The 14,976-nt window shown below is 37.3% G+C and overlaps 1 long non-coding RNA gene across 1 annotated transcript; it reads right to left on the minus strand.

Moving 5' to 3' along the window:
• Positions 1 to 3,687: 3,687 nt before the first annotated feature.
• On the minus strand, positions 3,688 to 14,366 carry LOC128100007 (uncharacterized). Its single transcript, XR_008214638.1, has 3 exons — positions 10,060 to 14,366; positions 9,569 to 9,726; positions 3,688 to 6,074 (listed from the first exon to the last, which is right to left on the minus strand). It is a non-coding gene; the product is annotated as an uncharacterized LOC128100007 (long non-coding RNA).
• Between the last annotated feature and the right edge of the window lie 610 nt (positions 14,367 to 14,976).

Below are 14,976 nucleotides of genomic sequence, written 5' to 3' on the forward strand. Positions count from 1 at the left end.
ATTGGAAAGGAAGAAGTCAAGCTTTCCCTATTTGCAGATGACATGATAGTATACTTGAGCGACCCCAAAGATTCCACCAAGGAACTGATACAGCTTATAAACACCTTCAGCAACATAGCAGGATACAAGATCAACTCAAAAAAATCAGTATCCCTCCTATATACAATGGACAAAGAAGTGGAGAAGGAAATCAGAGATACATCTCCCTTTACTATAGCCACAAATGGCATAAAATACCTTGGGGTAACACTAACCAAGCAAGTGAAGGACCTATATGACAAGAACTTTAAGTCCCTGAAAAAAGAAATTGAAGAAGATGTCAGAAAATGGAAAGATCTCCCATGCTCATGGATAGGCAGGACTAACATAGTAAAAATGGCAATCTTACCAAAAGCAATCTACAGATTCAATGCAATCCCCATCAAAATACCAACACAATTCTTCACAGACCTGGAAAGAATAATACTCAACTTCATATGGAAAAACAAAAAACCCAGGATAGCCAAAGGAATCCTGTACAATAACACAACTTCTGGAGGCATCACGATCCCTGACTTCAAGCTCTACTATAGAGCTACAGTAATAAAAACAGCTTGGTACTGGCATAGAAACCGACATGTGGACCAATGGAATCGAATTGAAGACCCTGACATTAATCCACACACCTATGAACATATAATTTTTGACAAAGAAGCCAAAAGTGCACAATGGAAAAAAGAAAGCATCTTCAACAAATGGTGCTGGCAAAACTGGATATCAACATGTAGAAGGCTGCAAATAGATCCATATCTATCACCGTGCACAAAACTTAAGTCCAAGTGGATCAAGGACCTCAACATAAATCCAGCTACTCTGAACCTGCTAGAAGAGAAAGTAGGAAGTAGTCTTGAACGCATTGGCATTGGAGACTACTTCCTAAATAGAACACCAGTAGCACAGACTCTGAGAGAAACAATCAATCAATGGGACCTTTTGAAACTGAGAAGCTTTTGTAGAGCAAAGGATACGGTCAACAAGGCAAAGCGACAGCCTACAGAATGGGAAAAGATCTTCACCAACCCCACATCTGACAGAGGACTGATATCCAGAATATATAAGGAACTCAAGAAATTAGACATCAAAATGCCCAACAGTCCAATTAAGAAATGGGCTATAGAACTAAACAGAGAATTCTCAACAGAGGAAACTCAAATGGCCGAAAGACATTTAAGGAATTGCTCATCATCCCTAATCATCAGGGAAATGCAAATCAAAACAACTCTGAGATACCACCTTACGCCTGTCAGAATGGCTAAGATCAAAAACACTGAAGACACCTTATGCTGGAGAGGATGTGGAGCTAGGGGAACTCTCCTCCACTGCTGGTGGGAATGCAAGCTTGTACAACCACTTTGGAAATCAATATGGCGCTTTCTTAGAAAATTGGGAATCAATCTCCCCCAAGATCCAGCTATACCACTCTTGGGCATATACCCAAGAAATGCTCAACCACACCATAAGAGCACTTGTTCAGCTATGTTCATATCAGCATTGTTTGTAATAGCCAGAACATGGAAACAACCCAGATGCCCTTCAACTGAAGAATGGATAAACAAAATGTGGTACATATACACAATGGAATACTACTCAGCAGAAAAAAACAATGGCATCATGAGGTTTGCAGACAAATGGATGGATCTAGAAAAAATCATCCTGAGTGAGGTAACCCAGACTCAGAAAGACAAACATGGTATGTACTCACTCATAGCAGGATACTAGACATGAAACAAGGATGAATTGTCTGCTACTCACATCACCAGGGAGGCTACCCGGAAAACAGGACCCCAAGAAAGACACAGGGATCGCCCAATGACAGAGAAATGGAATGAGATCTACATGAACAGCCTGGACATGAGTGGGGGTAATGAAAGGCGAGGGTCGAGGGAAAGAGAGCTTGGGGGAGCGGGAGATCCCAGCTGGATCAACAACAGAGAGGGAGAACAAGGAATAGGAGACCATGGTAAATGAAGACCACATGAGAACAGGAAGAAGCAAAGTGCTAGAGAGGCCCACAGAAATCCACAAAGATACCCACACAACAGACTGCTGGCAATGGTCGAGAGACAGCCCGAACTGACCTACTCTGGTGATGGGATGGCCAAACACCCTAATTGTTGTGCTAGAAACCTCATCCAACTACTGAGGGATCTGGATGCAGAGATCCATGACTAGGCCCTGGGTGGATCTCTGGGAGTCCAATTAACGAGAATGAGGAGGGTTTATATGAGCGAGAATTGTTGAGACCAAGGTTGGATAAAGCACAGGGACAAATAGCCAAATGAATGGAAACACATGAACTATGAACCAATGGCTGAGGGGTCCACACTGGATCAGGCCCTCCGAATGGAACTGCAAAAAATCACAGATCTACAACTATCTACATGAAAAGTTAAAAATGTGGGGGTATATGCACAGGAATGATATACTTGCATCATGTGTAAGTATTATTTATAGTTTTTGAGAGGTATCAATATTGACTTCTACAGCTGCTGTACCACTTTAAATTCCTACCAACAGTGAATAAACATTCCCTTTTCTCCACAAAAAAAAAAAAAAAAAAAAAAAAAAAAAAAAAAAAAAGAAATTAACTTTCAATTGGACCATATAATTTCTGGAGTCAAGATCTTATGAAATATAACATGCATTTCTCATTTTAAAAATGTCCTTTACAAATGTATTTCTTGAAATGATCCAATGTGGAAAAGTATTCTTGATTTTAAAACTGAATACTTTTAAAATAATAATACATATTTTGCGATTTTATATAATACTTTCAGACAGACATATAGTTTTTAGAAATTTAATCCTTTATAAATTTGTAATTGCATTTATATTATTTGTATGCATGTGTGTCTATGTTGGTAACAAAGAGCATGTGACAGTCAGAGGATGACTTGTGAGCCTTCTGTCATGTGTGTTTCTGGGATCTAACCTATGTTGTCAGGCTTGAGGACAAGAAACTTTACATACTGAAATATATTCCTGCCCAGAACTGAATCATTTGACAAATGTAACTATCTATTATTCATTTTGAAATGAGAAGATTTATGGAGGTACTCTTAAGCTGTTGCATTAGTTCTATGTGATTATGGATGCATACAGATTTGTTCTAAAGTTCAACTTCCCCAACCATTAGGGAAGTACAATTGAAAACAATGAGATGTTACCTCATTCCACTATGAAACTAAATTATCAAAGCACACAACAACAGAAAAAGAAACCAAAAACAACAACAAAAAATGAAGAAGTTTTACCAAGCATGTAAACAAAAGAGAACATCTGAACACTTCTAGTATGGCTGAAAGTTAGTAAAACCATTATGAAGAATTGTGTGGTCATTTTTCAAATTATGAAAAATAGAACCATCATATCATTCAACATCCAATTACTAGGTAAACATCCAAAAGAAATAAGATCAGTGTGTTGAAGAGTAATCAGTTTTCTAATATTCCCTACAGTGCCAAGAGCAAAGAAATGGAAACAACCTCAGTATCCCTCATCTGATGAATGAATGATGAGTGTGATATGAGTGAGCACACGTCAGAATGCCACTCAGCTACAGAGAGGATGAAATCCTACCACATGAACAACATGGATGGAACTGGAAAGCATCTTGTTGACAGAAATAAATCAGACACAGTAAGAAAATACTGCATTGTACATGTATATTCAGAATGTTAAAAATTATGTCATAAAGCTTGAAACTAGAATAGTGGTGAACAAAGACTGGGCAAAGAATGGAGGGAGTGTTGGACAAGAAAACGATGATCAATGATTCTTGATGATAGCTAGATTAGAGAAGTCTAGTACACAGGTGAAAAATACAATAACAATAGAAAACAATTATACAGTGTTTACAATAGCCAGAAAAATCATTTATATGTTCTATCATACAGAAATGTTAAATAAAATGTAGTGATAGAAATGTTTAACCTGATTTTAACCTATATCGAAACCTCACATGGTCACATGGCATTCAGTATGTGTAGTGTTTATAACCAAGTAAATTTAATTTAAATTTAAAATATAAGAGTTGGTTATTTAATTAGCTCAACTTTCATTAACCTAGGATAAACAAGAAGGGTACAGTTTTCTTCATTCCAAGACTTCATAATTAGTAAAAAACAAATCTTCTGTCCCAAAGCATCTTTATCTATACAATAAAATGGGAAAGTAGTGTCTTCTCAGTATTGTCTCCTTCTATCTCACTGCCTCCATGAATGACCTATATTGAGACTAGCTGATAAGACTGTGACCAAAGGGAAAAAAAAGAGAAATAAAACAAGTCCTGCAAATATACAGAAAAAAATCAAACAGGAAAGTATGACTCCATCACAAATTAATCATTACTCAGACACACAATAATGGGTGCATCCCATAGAAAGTGGCAGAGACTGCTGATTACACAGTTTCAGGTGAGAGCCGGAGGCCCACTATAATCTCAAATACTTTCAGGCATAGGATTGCCAACCCTAATAAATCTTTGGCTTACAATAATAAATTCTATCATCAGAATTCTAGTGATATTTTTGGAAAATTAATGAAATTATTGGAGAATATTTCATTTTTTAAAGTTGTTTTATTATGATGTTTAAATTTTGTAAAAAAATGTCATGTTTTATTACTGTGTGACATTTGAATAAAAAGCAGTATTTGGCGATTTGAGGAACATCATGTCCAGGCTACTCATTACCAATTAATTTTGAAGGTTTAAAGAGAAAAAAGATAGAGCCTTTTCCATCATAGGGCTTTAATTCTAGCAGTAGTGCTATGTGCACACAGCTAGCTAGAGCATAAGTTTGAAAAGTAGTGTATTTACAAGATAAGGATGTATGTAGTAACCTAGGAAATTAAATAATATGAAGTCATAGGAAAAGAGTGGAAAGAGATTTTAGGCCCAGATATCCTGAAGAAATCTCATGTCATTTGCAGAAAGGGTGGAAAGGGACACAGTCAAGCCTCCCTTTGTGGCTTTGGCAACTTAGCCCCTCCATATGTCAGGTGTCGTCTGAATACTGAGAAGAAATTTTAGGCACAGTAATGAGATAGACTGTTGTTAGATTTTCTTTTACTCTAGCCCCACATTGGAATGTCAAAAAGTGGGTGGTTGTTTTCTACTCTTTTGGGGGGCCTGCCACCCAGATCGTAGATAAATCACACCCAGAGGCTTCTTCTTAATTATAAATGCCTGACATTAGCTTGGCTTGTTACTAGTCAGCTTTTCTTAATTTATCCCATCTACCTTTTGCATCTGGGCTTTTTCCTTTTCTTACTTCTGTATATCTTACTTTCACTTTTACCCCATGATTGGCTGTGTGGCTAGGTGTCTGGTCCCTGGTCTCCTCCTCTCCTTGTTCTCTTGCTCTTTCTTCTTTTCCTCCCAGATTTCTCTATCTACTTATTCTGCCTACCAGCCCCACCTTTCATTTATCCAGCCTTGCTATTGGCCATTCAGCTCTTTATTAGACCATCAGGTATTTTAGACAGGCACAGTAACACAGCTTCACAGAGTGAAACAAATGCAACTTAAAGAAATGCAACACAGCTTTGCATCATTAAACAAATATTCCACAGCATAAACAAATGTAACACATCTTAAAATGATATTCTGCAACAGACAATCTAGAGATGAAGGGAACACTGTTTTTTTGTACACAAAGCCTCTGTGACAACATGGCATTCTATGAGAAATCAAATGGGGGCAAAGTGAGAGCTGAGAGGAGCTTCAGACTGGCCCTATCTTTTGAAAGTTCATTTCTGTGAATAGAAACACCTGGAAATTTCACTGAGAAACAGGACCATTTTTTTCTACCTTTTGTTATCACCACAGTCACCTACTTCAACACTTCTCTCTTTACTGAAGTGAGAGGGGGAGGGATTCAATCATGATATGCATTGGTCAGGGTGTTAGATTCTGAAAGGCAGTGTCTTTTCTGTCAGTTTGGTATTGTTATCATAGAGATTATATTGATAACATTTCTTTTATGACACCAATTTCTTCCTTGATTTTATAGTCTTCTCTGGGTTGGAGGGAGCTATAAAAAAGAAGAAGAAGAGGATGAGGAGGAGGAAGAAGAAGAAAAGCAGAAAAGATTTTGTTTTATTACAAGCTGCAAAGAACTGATTGTTATTTTAAGTATCACTGGGGTGCTGTGTATGACTCCATTCAGCAACAAAGACCATTAGAAAAGCGTCACACTATCATGCATTTTTAGTGATACGATGATCAAATTACATTGTAAATAAAAATAAGAGGTGTACAGTTTCTTGCTGAAAGTAGGAAAAAAAGATTTCCTTTTCTTTTTTACAGCATAAACTTAATAACCTTAAAACTTCTCTTTTATGTGTAAATAAAATTTTAGCCAAACAAATAAAATAAATCTCTTGTGTATTAGTACCAGGGATTTTTTCCCCACAAGTTCTTAAGAAGCATGTCTTTGAAATATAACCTACAACAAAGGTAGAAACTCTACCTCCAGATTCTCAATTTCCCCCTCATTGAAAAGAATCTTGGAGGGGTTGGGGATTTAGCTCAGTGACAGAGCACTTGCCTAGCAAACGCAAGGTCCTGGGTTCGGTTCTCAGCTCTGGAAAAAAAAATCTTGGGTTCCAAAGATGTGAAAAATTTGTCTTTCCTTTAAATAAACACACATATCAAGCTCAGATGACCACTGCCTATAGCAGAAACATTTATAGTAACTATGCATGATGCACACTGCTCTGAAATCCTCTTATTTGCAGGGTTATTGTTTACTTTGAGGAAATGTGTTAAGGGCTTGTATCTGACTTTGAAAGTTGAGGGGTACCCATTTTGCTCATGGATCTCTCAGCATGCTGCCTTTATTGCACATCACATTCTGGCTTAATGTTTACTCAATAATAAGATTTTTTTCCACTTTTGTAGTAAGTTTCCTGTGAGAAGTTTTGTTTTAATTTATTTTATTTTGTAAGTTAACGTGTAACAATTATGCATATTTATGAGATACAGTGTGACATTTCATTAGGCAGGGGCAACACATAAAAACCCGGTCTGGTGATTGGCACTTCCAGTTCCTTACCATTTCATTACGGCAGGATATTTTGTGTGTGTCTGTTCTAGTTCATACAATATATAAAAGTAGTAGTTGCCCTACTTTACTTTAAAAGACTAGAATTTATTTCTTCTATCCAGCTGGTTAATGGGACCTGTTATTTACCTTCCTTCTATCTTCTTTGTCCACTATGCCTCCTAGCCTCTTCTGCTCAGATGAAGACTTTCCCAGATTCCTCTTGGGATGGGCAGTGTGTGGCATTAATCTTTCAGTGCTTGCCTTATATCACACAAGGTATTTTCCAGCTCTATTAATTCTGCTGAAGCTTAGGGCACTCTAGTATTTAAAGGTTAGTAATATTTTATTATTTTTGCATACAGTATTCTCTTTATCATTTCATGTGTGTGATCTAGGTTGATCCCGTGTCTTTGATATTATAAATAATTTTATAATAAACATGCACTTCATGGCCTGCATAGACATTGGTACTAGTGTTTTGTCCTTCCTGTTTCTCCTTTCTCTTGATTCCAAGTAAAATAAATGTTTTGTTTTTTCTTGTAAAACAAACAAAAAACAAAAACAAAAACAAAACATGGGGTTGAGATATCATTGATGTATTGATTGTATTACTTTCAAAAATTCTAGTTCTAGGATATCAGATGGCTTTTTTTCTAATCCGTGCACACCAGAAATATGTATAGTAAATACACACACATACACACACACACACACACACACACACACACACACACACACACACACTCACACTCAGGCATTAATGCAAAAAAATTAAATCTTTATAAAATTGTTATCCTCTGGGGGAAGACAACACCAATTGGATATTCCATTCCAAATTATCAGTCATGAGACATACATAGAAGAAACATAGAAGCCAAACAGGTTATATTTAGATGTATGTACTAGTGTATATGCAGGTGTATACATGTATATGCATATAATAACAATTTGTGAAAAGTAGCCAAGCATTTTGAAGACAGTGTGTGTGGGGGAATATATGGGAAACTTTGAAGAGAAGAAAGGGAAGGGAGAAATTTTATAAATTATAATCTTAAAATTGCATGAATTATACATAAAATTCAACACTCTTTCCACTAAATTATCATGCACAAGAGATAACAGGCAGTCTTCACATAGTTTTACCTCCCTAGTTACAGGTTGTTCTTTTTTTTTTCTTGAAGAACGTTTTTTTAATGCAAAGCAACTTCTATTACTGTTATTTACTCTTTCCATTTATCATTCAACTAAAAAATTATCTAACCTTAAAATTCCTACTTTTAGGCAAATGTTCTCTCTCAGGATTTTGGCATGTGGTGGTGCTGGCAGCCTCAGCCTTTTAAGTGCTAATATCCCTGGCTTTACATAGGTTCTTTTTTTTTTCTGCCTAAGGAAAGTTTATTTCATGTATAAAAATGTTTTATTTTTTTTTAAATGTCGAATGCTGTTTATTGAAGGAGGGAGGAGGTCTTAAATACAGGCTTACAGCACAATAGGAGAACCCTGGAGGGCAGAAATATGCTACCATGTTTTACAATCTTGCATCTAAGATGTTAAAGCCCATTATGCAGGATACACAGACAAGGAGGTTCCCTTAAGCATTCAGGAGGGTGGAACCCAGCAAGGAATTAGCATAGGGAGGATATCAAGGTCAAGGTCAGCAAACAAGGCAACAGTTACCCAAAATGGGGGCCAGGGCCCTACAGGTCCCCCTTTTACTAAAAAATGACCTTCTGACTTAGGTTGTGTGGGACATCAGCAGGTCACCTTACCCGTCATGGAGACACCTGTCCAGGCCACACAGGTGCTCTATCTTAGGTTGGTGAGCGCACCCCCCCAGGCATTACCCATCTCTGAATATTCATTATCATACAGGCTCAATCGTGTGTGAGCTGCAGAGTTAACTGCTGCCAAAGATCTCAAAGTAGCTCTGGGCTTGCAATCTGTGTGTTTGACACAGAAAAGACCAACAGAAGTCCTAACCCACCCATAGCCAGTAAGCTAAAGGCAACTGAGCCATTCCCTTTCTTTCTTTCTTTCTTTCTTTCTTTCTTTTTTTTTTTTTTTTTTTTTTTTTTTTTTTTTTTTTTTTTTTGAGACAGGGTTTCTCTGTGTAGCTTTGCGCCTTTCCTGGAACTCACTTGGTAGCCCAGGCTGGCCTTGAACTCACAGAGACCCTCCTGGCTCTGTCTCCCGAGTGCTGGGATTAAAGGTGTGCACCACCACCGCCCGGCGCCATTCCCTTTCTTAATGAGTCTTACTGCAAATTGGAGTCCTTCTAAGATGGTATACCAAAAGCAAATGGAACTTGAATTTATAAATTTATAATTTTCAAAGCCAATTGAAATGTATATAACTATTGAATTAAATTTATCATGACCAATAGAATGAAAGATTAACTGTGGTAGCTACTTTTGCTGCCAGGGTCTCCACTGTGGTAGCTGTAGTAACCAATTATGAAATGGTAACCCCAGAAACAGTACCTGCGGTGGCCACCACTGCTATAACAGCAACAACGGCAGCAGCAATGTCAAATTCCCTTCTGGAGCGTGTGGGCATCCACTGGGATGGATACAACTCCAGGAACACGAACCACCAAGGCCCATTTTTCTTGATCCCAGCATAAATTAAGCTGGCAGCTCTGCAAAAGAACAACTAAGAACCATAAAGAAAAAACAGGCAGCTCACAAGGAGCAGAACTAATGGTCTCATAATGGCTACATTCAGGCTCATAAATTTTAAGGTATCTTCAAGGTGGCTAATGAATTTCAGGAGGCCAATAAATGTTTCATAGAGCCACTCCTGAAGAGTAGGTACTACACCAGCTTAAAGAGGATTGTAAAAATGAAAAGGCTTAGCTGGCATGCTACTATTAACAAATGGAGGTCAGTGACCTTCAGGGTTATCCTTATCTCCAAGGTGTCTGGGTGACAGATTCTCAAACATACTTGAAAAAGCAGTTACCATACATTACCTTCTGGAGAATCCAACCACATGACTTCAGTTCCTAGGCTTATGTTAATCTCGCCAAAGCTGGCCATATTGGGCTCTCAATCCCCATTGGCATCAGAAGGGGAGAGTTTTTCACAAAGGCCCAATAGGTCTCAACAGCAGCCACAGGGTGCACACAGCACTCAGGAATCCAAAGAGGAACCTCATTGTCCTGAGGAAAGACATAAACAGAAACCTGGGCCCACACCAACACCAGATCGGGTCTCCTCCAAGTGCCAGTAGAAAGAACCTTCCATCTTTGCAACAGGAGCCCTCCAGTGCTTATCTGCAGCTGATACTCTAGCAGAATCTACCGATAAAAAATTTTAAATATATAAAACAAGGGAAAGAATAGAATATGGAGAGGAATGATGAGCCCCTAGTTCCCCCTTTTTACTTTAGCAAGTGACAGGATTTCATTTTCCGTATGGATGAATATACTTCTTTCTCTCTTTATCTCTCTCTCCCTACTCTCCTTCTGCTTTCTTCCCTTCTCTCCCTCCCCACTCTGTGTGTCTGTTAACATATCACTACATTTATCTTTTGATGGGCATCTAGGCTTCACTTACCTCAGCTACTGTGAGTAGTGAGACCTTAAACACAGCATGTAGATGTTTCCTTAATATGTTCTTTCCATGGTCGGAGTCTACTCAAGAATGCAGATAATGTACCATATGCCAGATGCATTTTTAATTTTTAAATAACCTCCATACTGCTCTCGCTAATGGCTGCACTAATTTCTGTACCTATCAAGAATGTATGGGCATTGCCTTTTTCCCACATCTTTGTCATAACTTCTAATTCTTTTCTGCTAATACACATTCTAATGAAGTGAGCTAACATCTCCTAACAGTTTTGACTTGTGCATCTAATGATCAATGACATTGAATGTTTTCCATTTACCTATTGGATATTTATATTGCTTCTTTAGATAAAAGTTCATTTTGATCTGTGTTCACTTCAAATTGGCGTATTTCAGTTGTTAAATTTAAGGATTCTAGACATTAATCTTTTTTTTCCGAGAAACAATTTAGCGTATATCCTCTCACTCTACAGGTTATCTCTTCAGTCTATTGATTATATCCTTTTTTTTGTGAGAAAACTTCTTACTTGATACAAACCTGATTGTCTGCTTTTTATTTTATTTCACATGCTTTGTGAATATCATTCAAACTATAATTTGCCAAATTGATGTTTTTTAAATGGTATTTATCTATTTGTACCCTGACAGAATCATGTAGGTTTTGCCTGCTCTCATCCCTTTCCCCTCCTGCTAACACCATTCTTTTCCCAAAGTCCTCTTACTTTTATGCTTGTTTGCAGGTGTAATACACTGAAGTTAACTAGGGTTGCTTGCATGAGGGTGTGTGTTGTGGTGGTGGTGGTGGTGGTGGTGGTGGTGGTGTGTGTAGGATTACTAGATCTTGGATAACTTTTCTTTTGCTACACCACAGAAGAAAATGACAACCCCTTTTCCCAAGTGACCATGAACTATCAATAACCCCAGAGAGAAATGGGGCTTCACAGGCCCCTCCCACATTCTTGATGACACGTTGAAGAAACTAGTCTTGTCCAAGTCACCTTAGCTGCAGTGGATTCCTCTGAAAAATGGCAATGTTATATCCTGAAGACATTGTGTACGGTGAAGAGATTGGGGCTGAAACAATGGCACCTTGTAATGTTTCCCTTGTTCTTTTGTTTTCTGTTAGTTCAGAGGTTTGGGCATACACTAAGTCATTGACCCATTCTGAGTTGATTGTTTATATGGTAAGATGTAGATGAAGTTTTTATTTACCTTTATAGTCAATTTGCTAAGCACCATCTTCCGAGTAGGATTTACTTTCTCCAGTTCATAGTTTTGATACCTCAGTGAAGAAAATGTTGACTATAGGTTTGTGAATTGCTTTCTGAGAACACTATTCTTTCCACCATTCAATACATTGAGTCATTATTTCAATGAATCAGTTTATTCATTACCCAAGTGGTTAGTACCATGTACCATGATATCTTGGTTAACACATCCCTGTAGTATTTCTTTATGGCAAGTATTGTGATGTCTCCAAGGATTTGGTCATCTTTGTTTGAGATTCCTTTTGTTAATTGGGGCTTATTTTGCTTTCATAGAAGTTTTAGGATTTTTTTCAATTTGTGTGAATAATACTCCATATGTTTTTTTTATTGAGGTTTCTTTGGATTGTTGAGTTGGATTCCACAGTGTGGTATTTTGACAGTATCAAAGTTCTTATTGTTGTTTGTGGTATGGTAATATCTCATTTCATTTCTCAATTTGTGTTTTGTAACTTTCATTAGAGGTCTTCTGGTTACTTAACCAAATTTATTCCCAGAAATATTATTGTAATTATTCTGAATTTGATTTCATTCAAGAATTCTTTTTGGAAAACTCCTTACTGGTTTATTAAAATGGTTCTAGTTCTTACATGTTGACTTGGTTTCTTACAGCTTAAAGAGTTACTTCAAGTTTTCATGTGCATTGTTTAGGTTTCTGTAGAAATTGAATCATTTCACCTATCAACAGAGACGTTTTAACCTCCCCACTTCTTGTGTGCATGTTTTCTATTTTTCATCTGCCTAATTGAACTGGCTAAGATTCCAGTGTTATAATGAAAAGAATGTTGAAAGTAAGCATTCATGTCTTGTGCCAGCTCTTAGAAAAACAATTTCACTTAAGATGACCTTCGCTATGAGGTGGTCATATGCAGCAGGCATTACATTGAGGTGCCTTCCTTCCCAATCTAACTTGTGAAAATTGCTTTTTATAATAAACAGATGTGGAAACATATTGAATGCATATCTATTGAGATCAACATGCGGATTTGCCCTTCTTTCTGAAGATGTGGCATATTTCATTTATTTATTTGCATATGTTGAGCAAATTTGCATCACTGAGAGAAATTTCACTTGATCATAGTATTGTTTCATGTGCTGATTGGACTTGATTTTTGAAATTTATGTTGAACTGATTTGCATGAATGTTCATAAGAGGAATCAGTCTATAGTTTTCTTGATTGTCATTACATCCTTGTCTAGTTTTGGTAACAGAGTAATACTGACCCAATGACATTAATTTAAATATTTACTTCATTTAATTTATACAAATATTTTGACATAAATCTGTCTTCTTTATTAAAAAAAGATGAAGTTCAGTAGTGAAGCTACCATAACCAGCTCTTATTTTATTGGAAGAATCTTATGACTTATTCATCTTTATCATATATAACATACCAGATCAGATTCCCTGTGCATTTTGGTTCGACACTTGCATGCATTCAGGAACAGTGTTCTGTCAATCCTTGGTTCTCTGATTTGTCAGCTCTGGTTGTTCATTATAGTCACTAATGATCTTTATATTTCTTTAGCAAAAGTTGTCATGTTTCCATTATCATTCTTGAGTTATTTCAGACATTTATTTATCTTTTTCTGTATGAAATCATCATAATTATATTTTCACTCAGATATTTATAGTCCTGTGCTTTCTCCATCTTTCTTCTCCAAGACTTTAACAAGCTTTTACTTCTGGTGACTTGTGGGTAAGCTACTGACCCACAGTAGGTGAAGCATATCCATTCTGACTTCCCTGTGGCTTTGCTGTGGCTGATGATTCTGGCCTTCTTCTGTATATAACACAGTTCAGACCATTAATCAGGGCAAACCAATGTGAGTGAAGTTGGGGGCAGTGGAGCCTCCAGAAGATCTTTATCCAAGGAGATAGTGTGTGGGAGGCCTACTCCCACTTTTTCCAGAATACTCTTGAGACAGGATAAGAAAACATCAAGTAGAATGATAGACCTAGATGACAAGAGGAAAGACAGAAATACAGGATATCTTCAGGAGGACCTAGGTCAATACCAAACATCCCACATGTTTATTCAAAAGGGATTTATATAACATGTGAAGAGGAAAGGCAAAAGACTTTCCCTTGCTACATCAAAGCACACTATACTGCCAAGTGTGGACACTTCCAAACACCTGGTAACCACACCCATGGTCAAATCATCTCCTTATATAGCCCTGCTGGGTAAAGCAAGCTGAGATTCTCTGACCCTGAGCAATTTGGGCCTCTACAAATCCCCCCTTCTTGATAATATAAATCTCAAGTGAAATGGCCTTTTTGAATGGGTATAAAATGTAGTCTTAAAGCCGGGCGGTGGTGGCGCACGCCTTTAATCCCAGCACTCGGGAGGCAGAGCCAGGCGGATCTCTGTGAGTTCGAGGCCAGCCTGGGCTACCAAGTGAGTTCCAGGAAAGGCACAAAGCTACACAGAGAAACCCTGTCTCGAAAAACCAAAAAAAAAAAAAAAAAAATGTAGTCTTAGTTGTACCAAGTCCTTCTTTAAATTAACAATCTCCTGATGCAACCACATCAAACCTAAAGACTCACTTGACATCATCATTAACAGGTTAACATTATAATTCTAACATAAATATTACTATATTCAATTACAATTCTTAACAAACTTACATCCAAAAACAATCCTTCAATATAACTGTTTACATTTCATAAACTTTATCAAACATTCAAAAGCAATTTCTTAATAGAACTCTTTACACTTTAAAGCAATCTCTTAATAGAACCATTTGCATTTCTTGCTAACAAAACATAAGGTACATTAATCCACTCAAGGGAGAAGAATTTTTTGTTTGTTTGTTTGTTTTTCAAATCAGGGTTTCTCTGTGTAGTTTTGATGCCTGTTCTGGATCTTGCTCTGTAGACCAGAATGGCCTTGAACTCACAGAGATCTGGCTGGCTTTGCCTCCCAAATGCTGTGATAAAAGGTGTGTGCTACCACTGCCCAGCAAGAAAATATTTTTTAAATTAAATTAAATAGACTGAGGAATATTAACTCTCCCCTTTCTTTATAAGTTTTTAAACTACATCTTG

Source organism: Peromyscus californicus, unplaced genomic scaffold, assembly GCF_007827085.1.
Source record: "Peromyscus californicus insignis strain IS unplaced genomic scaffold, ASM782708v3 Scaffold_6__1_contigs__length_162567912, whole genome shotgun sequence".
NCBI classification, from domain to species: domain Eukaryota; kingdom Metazoa; phylum Chordata; class Mammalia; order Rodentia; family Cricetidae; genus Peromyscus; species Peromyscus californicus.